Raw genomic sequence first — 15,423 nt, 5'->3', positions numbered from 1 at the left:
GAGGGCTGACTCCTCCCCTGCGCAGTCCTGAATTGTTTTACAGGGAGAGAAGGGAAAAAAGCAAAGCTCCCCACAGCTTGCGTGGGCTTCCTGAGCCTAAGAACACGTTATTTGTCTGGCCCTAGAGACAGCTCTTGGGGGGAAGAAAATGCAGTCCATAGACTAAGCAGCCACGAGAAAAGGCAGGCTTGGAGGAAATCTCCCTTTCTGCCAGGCGCCCAGGCTCCCAAGCTCCTGCTGCAGCTGGTCTGGCCTTTGACTCTGCAGGCTGGCCTTCTCAGCTGCCGCTCAGACCTGCTGCCAGCTACTGGTGGAAGGGGCTTGTTAAAAGGCCTTGAATTACCTATTGCATCCCTAGTGACTGCTGAGTCCAGAAGGACCTTTATCATTTATTGTTAATCTGGGATAGTGCATCATGAAATGTGCCCCACCATCCACTACAGGCAGGACCCTAGGCTCCTACACCCCAGAACAGGCGCCACTTTATAGGATCTCATTCACATGTGTCCCAAACTCAGTCCTGGCCCCAGCCACTACAGGAAATCCGAAGATTCAAGGTGGGTTTGGTTGTTATTATTGGTTAAGTTCTCACCCAGAGTTTCAGAACCTGTCTCAAAGTTGGTGTTCCACTGTACTGTCATTCTGATCCCCAGTAAAGGTAACTCAGTGGAGTGATAGCAGTGGAGAGTGACCCAGAACCATAGGTTTCCCTAACTTGGCACCTACCAGCTATTTCTGGTGACATCCACCCACATGCCCCCAGTGTGCGGCAGAGTGGCTCCTGAAGTCGCTCTAGGGGAGTTCTTGTTAGTACTTGCCCTCTTGAACAGCCATGATGAGCAGAAGGACGAGTCTCTCAGAGGCCAGGGCTTCTCGGGGTGGCTTCCCCAGCACTACGACCAAGGAAACGTTCTCAGGATCCCTGCAGAGCCCTCTAGCGGTGGCCTCCACACCTCACACCTCTCCCAGGAACTCGCCCCAAGAGCCCTAGTGAGAATGCTACCAAGCCAGCCATTTCCTGCTCTGGAAATGAGCTGAAAGAAAAGAATTTATTAAGAAATAATACTTCTGTGTGGTGTTTCAGTAAGTTCACCCATTACATTCGTTATAGACATAATAACTAAAATATCACTTAAAACAGTACTCATTTTTGAGTGCTATCAGACATTATGTTAAGTGTTTCACATAAATCATTTCTGTATGGTCATTGTTACCCCGTTTTATAGATTAGAAAACCAAGAAAGGTCCTAGGTCACAGAGTAACTGGCAGAGCAGTATTTTAAATCCAAGCCTTCAAAAGCTTTGTACTCCTTGTGCTCCTTTCTTATATGTTGTGAATACAAAATGCAAAACCAACACCTGACTATTCCAAGTCTGTGAGGGATGGGTGTCAGGTAATCTCTACGGGTGGCCTTTGGTCTGAATGTGCCTTTATGGAGCTGTGGTGCGTGAATGGCACGCGCTCCTGGAGGGCCTGAGCCTCCCAGCACCTCACTTTGTCTTCTACCCTCGTTCTACATGCAAGTCATGAAGGAAAGTGCCGAATAAATACTTGTCTTTTATGAAAATAGCTATTTCTACTTTCTGCAATGCTCTATGTAAGTCAAACCATTGACAATTCCATATGGTTAAACATCCCTGTTGCTAGCTGCACTCATGAAATAATTATTCCCTAGTTTTGTTGGCTTGGTTTTCATCTCCCTGCGGGGCAGGAGTGTCTGGACCCTGGGAGGCCCTTGCTGTCCCACGTCTGTTAATCTCTCCTTCCTGGTTGTCCTCTCTCCTCTTCTTAAGCCCTGTGTGCTGCTCCAATCTTTCCTCTTCTGTATTCAACTGCAGCAGCTCAGGTTTCAACAGAAAACTCCGAATGCTGCCTTTAAGCCAGGAGGTTTCGCTGCCTGACCAAGTGCGTACTGATATTGCTTAAGGCAACACTGTTTTCGGGGGAGTAGGACATGGTGGGCCCATATTTTAAAACTCCCATGAAATTACCTAGAAGTTAGTGTGATACTGATACATGAGCACATGAGGGAATTTGGAGAATTCTAATCATTTAAAATATCTTACCTGAGCTAGGCTAACATGGGATATCTAGAAAATTGCCTACGCACCTAAATCTAAAAACCCAAATCTATAATTGCAATAAAACAAAGAAAACTTTTAAGAAATATGAGATTCCTGAAGTATCAATAGAAACAACACTATGGATAACACCCAGGCAAGAGGACAGGACATTTGACCTCTGACCTCACTCCTCTTCAGAGGGTGCCAGTATGAACTGACATCTGAAGGGGACACCTGGACACCTGTCTTGAGTTTAGTAGTACAGGGGAGTATCTGAAAGGGGACCTGGGGTGCATTTTCAGGTCACACCCATTAAATAACTCTTCCTCCTGACCTCCTACCCTGCACAGTGTAACCAACAGTCTGCTGGCCCAAGCCCAGCGATGTCTTGGTGCTTCAAGAGGGGAGATGGCGAGGCACCAGTCCTTTGTCACTAGGCCCTCCTCCTGCTTGTTTACCCTTTGACCAGGTGGTAGGGGAGTGGACAGGGATTTCATGACAGTTTCTGGCAGTCTGACATGGTGGGCTCACAAGGAGGGATGGTTTTGTTCTCAGCAGTGCTGTGGTCCTCTAGGAAGACAGAAGAGACGGGCCTGGGAGAATCGCCAGGAAGGTAGACGTGTGCTGGCCGATTCCTCATGTCCTGGAGGCTTACCACTCTTCTCCTGGTGTGGGCCTCGTCCCTGGCTCTGTCTCCAGACTCACACTGCTCCTATAACCTGTTATGGCCCTTCCTGGGCTGGCTCACACTTCTGCGGTCCCCAGGGCCGCAGCCCTGCTTTCTCCTGTGAGGGTAGGTACATATCTGTGGTCCCACTTCACTCTTCCATTTGTTGGGTTACCTGGTGCTCATGGTTCCCTGGAGACCTGCACAGCATGGGAAGTGCCCTGAGCACGAGCCAGCGGCCTGCGCATGAGCTCTGGCTCTGCCCATGAGGAGCAGCCAACCCTGAGCCCTTGTTTGGTCTTTCTGGCCTCAGGTTTCTTATCTGGTCTGGAGAGGGCCAGACCCCGTGGCAGTTTTCAGCAGTTTCTTGCTCTCTGTGGAGAACTCTGCTTTTTATCTGCAGGGGTTCTCTGTTAGACTTGGTTTGTAAGAAAAGGCAGTGATCCTAAAAGAAAGTTCAGAAAACCATTGATTTGCTAATCTCCCAGGTCCTATGGGGCTTTGAAATCTGGGGTGTATGAAATTATCTCCAGAGATTCAATCGTCACAGCCTCCAAAGATCTTAAGAGAATGTTCACCTTGTGAGTATCTCCAGTTATTAAGTAGACTCTTGCTTTAATGAGTTGTCTCACTTTTTTGCCATGGTCAGAAATATATTTTACATTTGTCAAAAATTATACACTAAAAAAGGGTGAATTCTACCATTTGTAAATCATATATCAACCTAAAAATTGAGAAAAACACATTTTACATCACCACCCTTACACATAATTTGCATGCATGTACATACATCATGATGGATGTATACATGTGTATGTGGTATGCATTTATATGTATAACACACTCATATGGCAGCTGATTAAACTAGTTAATGAAATATTCCCTTTATCACATGTGAGCATTTGTTTCCATTCTGTTTTATCATATCAATTCTGTTCTGTCCTATTTGCTGACTACAAAAAATAAAAAGTGCAATCAATTAATTTGTTTTTACTATGATGCAGCCATGGATTATAATTGATGTGGTTTGAAAAATACTGTTGAGATCGTCCTCATAGTAAGGATATGAAGACTTTACTCCATATGTTCAGAATGAATAACAACAATCTTGAAATCCGATAAGAGTTTTCAGTAGACAGAAAACATATAATTTAATTAATTCTCTGTGCAATATCAGCTCTGTCTCATAGTCCTTCCCAGTGTTAAATAGTAAGAGAAGCATTATTTTTGTAATTGTCAGTGCTTAAAAACAGCTGCTTAAAGTGGTTCCAGGAACCGGAAATGGAGTTTCCCCAGGTAGCTCAGAGGAGTACAGCACTCTCTTCCCAGCGGAGAGAAAGCCTGGGAAAGGCAGGGACGAGGACGGGGTGCCGGGGCTCACTCGCCGCCTGGCAGGAACAACTCAGACACCCCAGGTGCAAGCACATGCAGGACTTGGGGGCCTTCTCTCACCCTCATGTGTCCCCATCCCCCCACCCCCGTCAGGCATCCAGGTACTTCAGGGGGACAAACTCAGACTCTCCAGGGTCCCACTAGGCCTTCTCGTCTTTCTCTAGGGAGAAACATCAAGGCTGAATGACTTCACCTGGGGGGAACAGGACATGGACGGGTTGGATCACCGGACATCACCACTGGGCTTTGGGGACAGCCTTGTCCCCACAATGAGGAGACAAAAGCTGGCACGTTGCAGCTTAGAGCCAGATCATGATAAAACAAGGGCTTCCTTCCCTGGGACCTCCGAGAGATGGAGCTGGGTGGCCAGCCCAGAGAACGAAGGATCAGAGGCACCAACAGGAGGCTCGAACACAGGAGGTCCTCGCAAAGCTGCACCCCTTCCCACCGGGAACCACACATGCCACCCCCACACACCATTTGCCATGGTGTGAGGTGGTGTGGGAAGGGGGCTGCTGTAAATAGTACCGCTGGGACACATTATTGAATCTCCCCTGCTCGGTCATCTGTCTTTAAGATGGAGATAACGATGGTGTCTGCCTTCCACAGCAGCTGTGGAGATGAAAGGAACTGATATACGTAACGTGCTTGTGATAGCGCTGGTGGAACAGCAGGACCCAACCAGCACGGACACAGTTTCTGTTCTCCTCCACTAGGTCCAGTCACGGGCCACAAGGAGGGCCACTCTGATCTGTCATACGGCTGGTATCTCTCACAGTATCTGGTTTCTACAGAAGGTGTTCAAAGCAGGAAGACCAAAAGGAAAGAATAAATGAGCTAGCGTATTCACGGAGCCCAGAATTCTAGGGATTTCTGGAACCGACTCTGTCCCTCAGACTCTACTTTGCTGCCTGCCAGGTGCAGGTGTGATGAACCTGGGCTGACGACTGTCTTCTCCTTTGAACAGGCTCTCTGCCTCTCTCTGGCTCCATCTCACAAGAAGTGTTTTGGAGACCCGGGCTTGAGACCCAGGGTAGCAGAGAGATCTGATGCCATTTAGATCATAAATAGCTGCTGCTTGTGCCCGGGTGACTCATGGTCCACAGCTGGCCTTCGCTTCGTCTCCTTGGCTCTGCCTCCTCTGTGCAGGGGGAGCTGCAGTACTGACCTAAATCAGCTCCTCTTCAAGGCCAGAAGCCCACCCTGGGCAGCTGTTTGCTTCCAAGGGTGCAACAAGGGGACTGGCATTAGCCTGGCCCCAGCAGGAGACAGTGTCTGCATTAGTGAAGGACACAGAGCCTACTCCACTCTGTCCTTACTCCAGAGCACAGAGACCGGCAGAAACCTCAACCCAGAAGGATACTGTTGGCTCAGGGTTGGGCAGGGTCTCAGAAGGCCTGATCTTGGGGCCAGGCCCTGCCACCTGCAGAGCCTGTCTCTCTCTCTCTCTCTCTGGAGGCAGCAGCACTGTCAGCTGGCTGGGGATTGCCTGGGCACTCGCTTCAGCTGCCCATGGGTGTGACTCTCTAATGCAGGGACCTTGCCAAGGAGCACTCGGAAGCCCTTGCTGAATGAATGGAAGAAAGGAGAGTCATGAGGGAGAAGGGAGCAGGACCTGTCGTGTTGAGGTGGGCAGGTCTGCGGAGGCAGGCATGGCAGCGTCAGCTCCTGAACCAAACTGACGATGGCCCTCAGGAACCAGGAGACCTGGCCGTTCCCTACAGCAGCTCCTCACAGGCAGACCCCTGGACCGGCTTCCCAGGCACCCAGCCCTTCACACTACGCCCACCCCAGCGGGCATGTGTCCTCCGCCTGAGGACCTGGTCCCTCCCCAACCCAACACCATGTGGGCCAGTGGTAGAGGAAAGGGCTGGGCCACTAAATGCCTCAGCCAGCTCTGCCTCTCCTGTCACCATGCAACGCCAGAGGCCTCCAAGCACCAAGGAAATGAGCCAAGAGTGAGCGGTGCAGAGTCTCTCAGAGTGTCATGAAGTCCGACGCTGAACCATGCCTACCCCCCACCTCTCCAAATCCGGGGTGCCCTGTAAGACACCCAGGTTCCTCACTGACAAGAAAATTCAAAGGTATCACTTCCCTCCTCCTCCTCCTCCTCCCACAGCGTCCCCTTTAGCAGCTGCTTCTCCTTCTCTTCCCATAGGGTCCCTCCAGTACCTGCTCCTCCTCCTCCTCCTCCACATCCAGTGTCCCCTCCAGCACCCGTTCCTCCTCCTCTTCCCATACAGTCCCCTCCAGGACCTGCTCTTCCTCCTCTGCAGGATCCCCTCTAGCACCTGCTCCTCCTCCTCCTCCTATTCCTCCTCCTCCTTCTCCTCCTCCTCCTCCTCCTCCTCCTCCTCCTCCTCCTCCTCCTCCTCCCATATCAGCCCCACCAACACCTGCTCCTCCTCCTCCTCCTCCTCTCACAGGGTCCTCTCCAGCACCTGCTCCTCCTCCTCCTCCCCCCACAGTGTCTCCTCCAGTACCTGCTCCTCCTCCTCCCACAGGGTCCCCTCCAGCACCTGCTCCTCCTCCTCCCACAGGGTCCCCTCCAGCACCTGCTCCTCCTCCTCCCACAGGGTCCCCTCCAGCACCTGCTCCTCCTCCTCCCACAGGGTCCCCTCCAGCACCTGCTCCTCCTCCTCCCACAGGGTCCCCTCCAGCACCTGCTCCTCCTCCTCCCACAGGGTTCCCTCCAGCACCTGCTCCTCCTCCTCCCACAGCAACTTCTCCAGCACCTGCTCCTCCTCCTCCTCCCACAGGATCCTCTCCAGCACCTGCTCCTCCTCCTCCCACAGGGTCCCCACCAGCACCTGCTCCTCCTCCTCCCACAGGGTCCCCACCAGCACCTGCTCCTCCTCCTCCAACAGGCTCCCCTCCAGCACCTGCTCCTCCTCCTCCCACAGTGTCCCCTCCAGTACCTGCTCCTCCTCCTCCTCCCCCCACAGTGTCTTCTCCAGTACCTACTCCTCCTCCTCCCACAGGGTCCCCTCCAGCACCTGCTCCTCCTCCTCCCACAGGGTCCCCTCCAGCACCTGCTCCTCCTCCTCCCACAGGGTCCCCTCCAGCACCTGCTCCTCCTCCCACAGGGTCCCCTCCAGCACCTGCTCCTCCTCCTCCCACAGGGTCCCCTCCAGCACCTACTCCTCCTCCTCCCACAGCAACTTCTCCAGCACCTGCTCCTCCTCCTCCTCCCACAGGATCCTCTCCAGCACCTGCTCCTCCTCCTCCTCCCACAGGATCCTCTCCAGCACCTGCTCCTCCTCCTCCCACAGGGTCCCCACCAGCACCTGCTCCTCCTCCTCCCACAGGGTCCCCACCAGCACCTGCTCCTCCTCCTCCAACAGGCTCCCCTCCAGCACCTGCTCCTCCTCCTCCAACAGTGTCCCCTCCAGTACCTGCTCCTCCTCCTCCTCCCCCCACAGTGTCCCCTCCAGTATCTACTCCTCCTCCTCCCACAGGATCCCCTCTAGCACCTGCTCCTCCTCCTCCCACAGGGTCCCCTCCAGCACCTGCTCCTCCTCCTCCTCCTCCTCCCACAGCAACTTCTCCAACACCTGCTCCTCCTCCTCCTCCCACAGCAACTTCTCCAACACCTGCTCCTCCTCCTCCTCCCACAGCAACTTCTCCAACACCTGCTCCTCCTCCTCCCACAGGATCCCCTCCAGCACCTGCTCCTTCTTCTCCCCCCACAGGATCCCCTCCAGCACCTGCTCCTCCTCCTCCCACAGCATCCCCTCCAGCACCTACTCCCCCTCCTCCCACAGTGACTCTTCCAACACCTGCTTCTCCTCCTCCCACAGTGACTCCTCCAACACCTGCTCCTCCTCCTCCCACAGCAACTTCTCCAACACCTGCTCCTCCTCCTCCCACTGAGTCCCCTCCAGCACCTACTCCTCCTCCTCCCACAGCAACTTCTCCAACACCTGCTCCTCCTCCTCCTCCCACAGGATCCCCTCCAGCACCTGCTCCTCCTCCTCCTCCCACAGGATTCCCTCCAGCACCTGTTCCTCCTCCTCCTCCCACAGAATCCCCTCTAGCACCTGCTCCTCCTCCTCCCACAGGATCCCCTCCAGCACCTGCTCCTCCTCCTCCTCCCACAGAATCCCCTCTAGCACCTGCTCCTCCTCCTCCCACAGGATCCCCTCCAGCACCTGCTCCTCCTCCTCCTCCCACAGGATCCCCTCCAGCACCTGCTCCTCCTCCTCCCACAGGATCCCCTCCAGCACCTGCTCCTCCTCCTTCTCCCACAGGATCCCCTCCAGCACCTGCTCCTCCTCCTCTTCCCATAGGATCCCCTCCAGCACCTGCTCCTCCTCCTCCCACAGGATCCCCTCCAGCACCTGCTCCTCCTCCTCCTCCCACAGTATCCCCTCCAGCACCTGCTCCTCCTCCTCTTCCCATAGGATCCCCTCCAGCACCTGCTCCTCCTCCTCCCACAGGATCCCCTCCAGCACCTGCTCCTCCTCCTCCCACAGGACCCCCTCCAGCACCTGCTCCTCCTCCTCCTCCCACAGTATCCCCTCCAGCACCTGCTCCTCCTCCTCCCACAGGATCCCCTCCAGCACCTGCTCCTCCTCCTCCTCCCACAGTATCCCCTCCAGCACCTGCTCCTCCTCCTCCCACAGGATCCCCTCCAGCACCTGCTCCTCCTCCTCTTCCCATAGGATCCCCTCCAGCACCTGCTCCTCCTCCTCCTCCTCCCACAGGATCCCCTCCAGCATGTGCTCCTCCTCCTCCTCCCACAGGATCCCCTCTAGCATCTGCTCCTCCTCCTTCTCCCAGCATCCCCTCCAGCACCTGCTCCTCCTCCCCCCACAACGTCCTCCCCAGTACCTGATCCTCCTCAGCCATCCCTCGGTCCTGCACTGAGCATTGCTCAGTGACCATCCCTTGGCCCAAGATCACGTTGACCTACAGGACCTCATTAAAAATGTCTTCTTCTGCCTGTCCAGGTAGAGGCCGCCCTTGATGTCCAGGGCTAAATTCCTCCTCCTGCTGGGCTTGCTGTTCTGCCCTAGGGACCTTCCAGACATCAGTCCCCTGGCCTCTCCACCCCAGGGAGCATCCTGGTCACAGCAGTGGGCTTGGTTCCTGCCAGGTTTCTCTCAGGGGAAGCCTATGGGCCTCACTCAGGCTCTAGCTGTTTCTGCGAGGGCCTCAGCTGGGCGGAAATGAGAAGCCCCAACTCTGACGTAGGAGGAAGTCCTTGGGTAACTGCTGTTCCTGGGGCCCGCTGTTCCCCAGGATGCTCTAGTGCTACAGACAGGCTTTTGTTAGGTGCTCACTCTGTCCCTGCTGTGCTTCTGCTCAGGGACAAGGGAGGTGAGTTCTGACCAGTGGTAATCCTCAAGGCACCCCAGATCCTAGTCCACTGTGACTCTGGGAATTGACACCGTGGGAACAAAAATTGGCATGTCGCCCATTGCTGAATGACCCTATTGGCCAAAACTTGTAGGTGCTCCAAAGAAGTAATTGGGTCTTCCCACTCACAAGTACTGCAGATTACTGCCTTTCCCCCTTGTTTTCCACAGGGATCTGCTGATTTGTGCTGGCATTTCGTGCCTCTTGTATGCATAAGAAGTTGGAATCATGGCCAGAGGAGGAAGTACAGGCCAAAGCGGAAGAAATGCTCCACACTTTAGCCCCGTTTGAGCTTGCTTATTTGCAAAGGCAAACAAAGCAAAAAGTTTACAGGTCGGGGTTGTTCCTTACTGCAGGGCTGAGAGAGGTCTGTGGATTTCAGACAGCAGCATGAGACCCGAGGTCTGGAGGTGCATCTTGCTCCTGGCTGAGGTTGGTCAACCTGGGCAGGGGTCAGTCAAATCCCCAAGAACCCCCTAGAGCCCCAGCAGGGGTTGGAGGGCCTGAGGTATACCGGTCTTTGTTCCTGCAATGATCCACTCAGGATATTTCTCCCTTGTGGATTCCTCAACCACCATCTAACAAACGGCTCTGGAGGCCCTTTCACCCCATCCAGCTCGTTGGCTGCCAAGCCCCAGCTCACCCACAGGTCCCTGTCGAGAAGCAGCGGTGGAGCATGGAGTGGGGCCCAGGTGGGTGGGCCAAGGCAGGCATGACCAGTGGCCATGAGGAGCCCAACATGCAGGCACCTCAGGCCAGGGCCCAGGCCAGCCAATCCACGCCCACCTGTCACCCTGCAGCAGCCAGGCCTGGGCCTATACTCACACCTGCTGCAGAAGCCAGCTCCATACAGTGCTGCAGCCCCATCCCAGGACCTCCCCCTCCACCTCTGACCTACCCTGAGGAAATGGACGTTGGCAGAGATGAATGGAAGTTGGGACCCCAGAGTTGACCCACAGTATTAGTGCGTTTCCAAGCCCTCATTAGCATAAGTTTGGGCCAATAGCAGTGACCCAAGTGCTCTATAAAGCCCCAGAGGGACTCACTCTCTGGGGGAAGCTTGCTGAAGGTCCTCCATTGCCCGGCAGGGATTCTTTCTGTTGTTTTAATGACTCCTGCTCTTCTGTTCTGATTTTGGTCTATGGACTTTATTTTTTGAACTCATCAGACAAGAACCTTGAAAGAACAAGTTGTGGGTGAGCTGGGGTTTGGTGCAACACTGGAAGCAGAGTCTGCCACCCAGAGCTGACGTACATTTTGACTGTTGAGGGCTGCAACTTGTGCAGACCCCCACCAGTGAGCAGCGAGGGGAGTCGAGCTTCACCAGGTTTCACTGTGTTGGAGCTGGGCCTGTTTTGTCCCAGGGCTACCTCTGAGGCAGCACGCAAGAACTTACGGACCTTCCAGTTTCATGGGGACCTTCTGAAGTCATCTGGTGCCCATCTGTTCTGGGTTTTTCTCAATTTCTATTTTCACTTTAAGATGATTATCCTTAAAAATTTCATGTGCTGCTAATGATAGTAAAGATTGGTATACTCCTTCTAACAGTAATAGGCATAGAAATTCTATTAGCCACTATTTCCATTTTTAGGATTTTTTTCCCCCAAGAAATAATCTTATGCAAATACACTTATATAACGAAGGTGTTAATCCAAAATCTATTCCCAGTAATGAATTGGAAACAACCTACCTGTTCACCCATAGAGGGCTGGGAAATAAAGTGTGGTGTTCTTCTCAGAGCACGATATGGCTGGTAAGATAAATGATCCAACAAACAGGACACACACATTCAGGAGGATGCCTAAGGCAAGTGTCTCTCACCCAACATGATCTTCTTCCTTGCCTCTTCCTTCACGCACAGGTCACATGGCATCATTGAAGTGTATGTGTGTTTGTGTGTGTGCGTGCATGTGTATGCACTATTTGTCTACACATCCAAGAACTGAACAGGCTACCACTTTTAACTTTTATTTCCATGTTTTCTAGCTACCACAAATAGAAACAGTGATTCATTCACTTTCTCCTTGAAATTTCACTCAACTGGAAGATTGTCTCCATTTAGGAATCCAGTTCACAGGTGTGGATTGAGGTCAGCACTGATGCTCACTCGCTGATAGCTCAAGGGTCTAAAAACTCGTCTCCTACTCAGACTTGAAGGCTAAGAAAAGCAGGAAAGGTCTTCATGAACAGGCCCATAAAAGGCAATGTGAGACTGCTTTCTCTTTTTCAATAGACAAGTTCTATTCTTATGTAAACCTTGGGAACCTGCTTTTAAAGTCAATGCCTCTCCCAGCTCCTCCAAGTGTGTTTATGATAACACCAGCAGTTATCATTCACCCCCCATTTCCATATTTTAAATATTTTGTTGCTTCACATGCTTTTCATAGTTTTCTGGCTGTAGAATATCTCAGAACATGCTAGAAAATGAAATGGAGCCGGGAGAGTGTGAAGGTGTGACCAGTGATGGTGCAGGGTGCTTCTTGCAGAGGCAAAGGAGCAACAGCTCAGGGCCTGGTCTGGACAGTCCTTACTCCCACTCCTGAGGGCGGCAGTGCTTGGTCTGGCTCTGGATTCAGCAGGGAGCAGTGGTCTTGCCTTCTAGCAGCTTCTGCAGGATGCTCTCTATGCGGGATGTCTTCCGGGCTGTTATTCACTGTCTTCTGAGAAGCGATTTGGATTTTGCCTTTTAATGCCACATATGGAAGGATTATTAAGCCCTCATCTGTCTTATCTGTCTTGTGCTCTGGTTGAGCTTGGGCACACTGGCCTCTTGGAGTGGCAGGGAACTTGTGCTTTGCTATGTTACAGCCCAAATGAGCAAAGGACACAGTTCAATCTCCTCCTTCTTCCTCTTCTGTTGCTTTTGTTGTTTGTTTGATTTTGGTACCAGGGATTGAGCTCAGAGGTACTTAGCCACTGAGCCACATCCCCAGCCCTTATGTTGTATTATGAGGCAGGGTCTCACTAAGTTGCTGACTCTGGCCTTGAACTTGCATTCCTCCTGTCTTAGCCTCCTGAGTTGCTGGGATTACAGGGTGTGGCATCATAAAGTAGGCCTTAATATTGCCCTTCTTAACCTAACTTTGTTTCCTTGCCACTGAAATAAACATGTGCAAATGCCTTAACTCCTTAAATCGACCTTTTTGTAAAAATACAAAGATGAAAAAAAAATAAAAAACAACTCCAAACCAAAACAACATCAAAAAGAAACTATTGTGCGCCCCCACTTTGGGTGTCCTGTTCCTGCTCAGAGGAGGGGCTGATCTCAGAAGAGCTGTGTGCTGAGCTAAATTTATGGGAGAGCTCAAAGGAGAAGCTCAGATTTGGTTTTAACCTTGACTTCTGATTTAAAGTGAGCAGCATGGAAAGCATATTATTGATAGCAGGGTTCTCATTGGGGATTAGTAGCAAACTCAGACATCTAGGGCAGGAAGGGGACTTCAGCTTGGAAGTCCCTCTCCAGCAGCAGTGCCCTCGCAAATTAAGGCACATGTCAGCCACGAAGCCAGTAGCATTATGTGCTTCACCAATGGCATGGACATGAGCCACAGTCCCAGGGGGCTTACTTCTCACTGTCCTTGGAGAGAGGAAGCTATTGACTATGTCACCTTGAGTTATTAGTATTACTAGAATTACTGCAAAATATGTCTACAACCCTGCCTAGAAGTGATGTAGGTAAATGTTTCTCTTCCTTCCAAAACATCTAAATTCAGAGGAAACTTCTAGATGAAGTTAAGTAGCAGTGATGGAAGCACAGGGATTCGGACATGAGTCTGACTCGACTAGCTACAGGGCCTCTTCTACATTTTGGTGACAGTCCTCTCCCCTGTCGGTGGGCTTTGGGAGCAGTTGCAGTTGGCTCTGCACTCCTTGAAGGGGGCCTGGACATGGGGTGAGAGCCTGGGCTCTCAGGGGTGGAGAGGGTTTTGGAGACCATCTCGTCTGTCACGGTCCATTTGGGGCAGGAAGGAACAAAACCAAGAGGACGACTGAGAAACAGAAAACTGTGGCTATTCTGGGAACAGTAAATAGAAGCCACCTAAATATACCCCAGAAGTGCACAGGCAGCCGAAACCAAGCTGCAGCTGCTGTGAAGCCAGAGCATTTCAAATCGATGGGACCCGCCTGCATTTCAGAGTCTCTTCTGGAGGTAAAATAAAGAGGCTCTCTTCAGTTTTAAACCTTGGACAAGATTCAGGAAATGCATAGTGCTTTAAAGTGACTCTGTTTGCAAGAGAGGGAATGGTGCTTCTAGGAAAAAAAAATACTTCATCTTAAGAAGTAAAAGCAATGTGAGTGCTTCCTACCAACCAGTGGGAGTTTCTGAGGATGCAGGACTCCATGAGGAGGTAGATTGGGGCAACGGGCAAGGCCCTAGTGCAGTGTGTCAGGAAGGTGTAGGGCACCACAGCAAGCAGAGGTTTCACCACCAAAAAAGCGGACGCAACCCAGGGAACGGGGATGGGGGGGTGGTATTTGCAAATCATGTATCTCTCAGGGTATTTGTATCTAGAATATATAAAGAGTTCTTACAACTCAATGACAAAAGGAAAATAACCAAATTAAAAATGGGCGAAGATTAGTTTTCCAAAAAGAATATACCAATGGTCAAAAAACACACTAGAAGATATACTACTTCATTAGCCATCTGGGAAATGCAAATCAAAATCACAACGAGCACAGGAGGCAGGTATCACCTCACCATTCTGACATCAGCTCCTTTGGGTGTGTACCCAGAACTGGAACTGCTGAATCCTAGGATCATTCTAGTTCAGATTTTGGAGAGGCCTCCATGTCCTCTAAAGTGGCTGTGCTAATTGACATTTCCACCCACGGTGCATAGGGTCTGCTTTCTCCATGTCTCCACCCATATTTGCTAAAAATCCCCATTTTGATAATAGCAGTTCTACCAGGTGTGAGCTAATATCTCATTGGGGTTTTAATTTGTATTTCTCTGTTGATTAGAGATATTGAGCATTTTTTCACGTACCGGTAGGTCATGTTTGTATTTTCTTTTGAGAAATGTCTGTTCAGGTCCTTTGCCCATTTTAAAATCAGATTATCTCTTTTCTTACTGTTGAGTTGTTTGAGCTCCTTACATAGTTTGTATATTAGCTTGAATCAAATGTATGGCTGGCAAATATTCTCTGCCATTCCACAGGTTGTCTCTTCACTCTGATTATTGTTTTTATCTTTTTGCTGTGCAGAAGTTTTTTGTTTGATAAAATCCCATTTATCTATATTTGCTTTTGCAGTCGTGTCCTGGAAATCACCGGCCAGACCCAGGACCTGGGCTTCTCCCCTCTGTTTTCTCTAGAAGTTTCACAGTTGCAGGTCTTACACTGAAGCTGTCAATCCACTTTGAGTTCCTTTAGCATGGGTATGAGATAAGAATCCACTTCCATTTTTCCTTGTGGATATCCAGGACTCTTAGCATCATTTACTAGGGAGACTGTTCTTTCCCCCTTATATTCGTGGTATCTCTGTTGAAATTTAATTAACTATAAACACTAGAGTTTATATCTGGGCTTTCTACCCTGTTCCATCAGTCAATGTGTCTCTTTTTATGCCAGTACCATGCTGTGTTGATTACAACAACTTTAGAATACATTTTGAAGTCAGGTGTGACACCTCCAACTTTGTTCTTTTTGCCTGAGATTGCTAAGGCAATTTGGGGCATGGTGACTACTATCAACACAGTATATCATATGTTTAAAATTTGCCTAAAGCAATAGATTTTTAGCATTCTCACAACAAAATAGTAAGATGATGAATATGTTAATGAATTTAACTTAATCTTTCTATAATAGAATAGACCAAAACATCATGCTGTACCCTTTAAGTAGACAAAACTTTGTTGATTAACCAAGTAAATTAATTAATTTTAAAAACACAATGAAATACCACTTCATCCCTACTAGGATGGCTAGAATGAAAGA

At 50.8% G+C, this 15,423-nt stretch overlaps 1 protein-coding gene across 1 annotated transcript in view; it reads right to left on the bottom strand.

Annotated features, from left to right (window-relative positions):
* Slc35f3 (solute carrier family 35 member F3) overlaps positions 1 to 15,423 on the bottom strand; it is a 239,769-nt gene that overhangs the window by 80,563 nt on the left and 143,783 nt on the right. The gene's annotated exons all lie outside the window — the stretch shown is intronic.

Source organism: Marmota flaviventris, chromosome 12 (genome assembly GCF_047511675.1).
Source record: "Marmota flaviventris isolate mMarFla1 chromosome 12, mMarFla1.hap1, whole genome shotgun sequence".
In the NCBI taxonomy this organism is placed as follows: Eukaryota; Metazoa; Chordata; class Mammalia; order Rodentia; family Sciuridae; genus Marmota; species Marmota flaviventris.
This window is presented reverse-complemented; position numbering and strand designations above follow the sequence as displayed.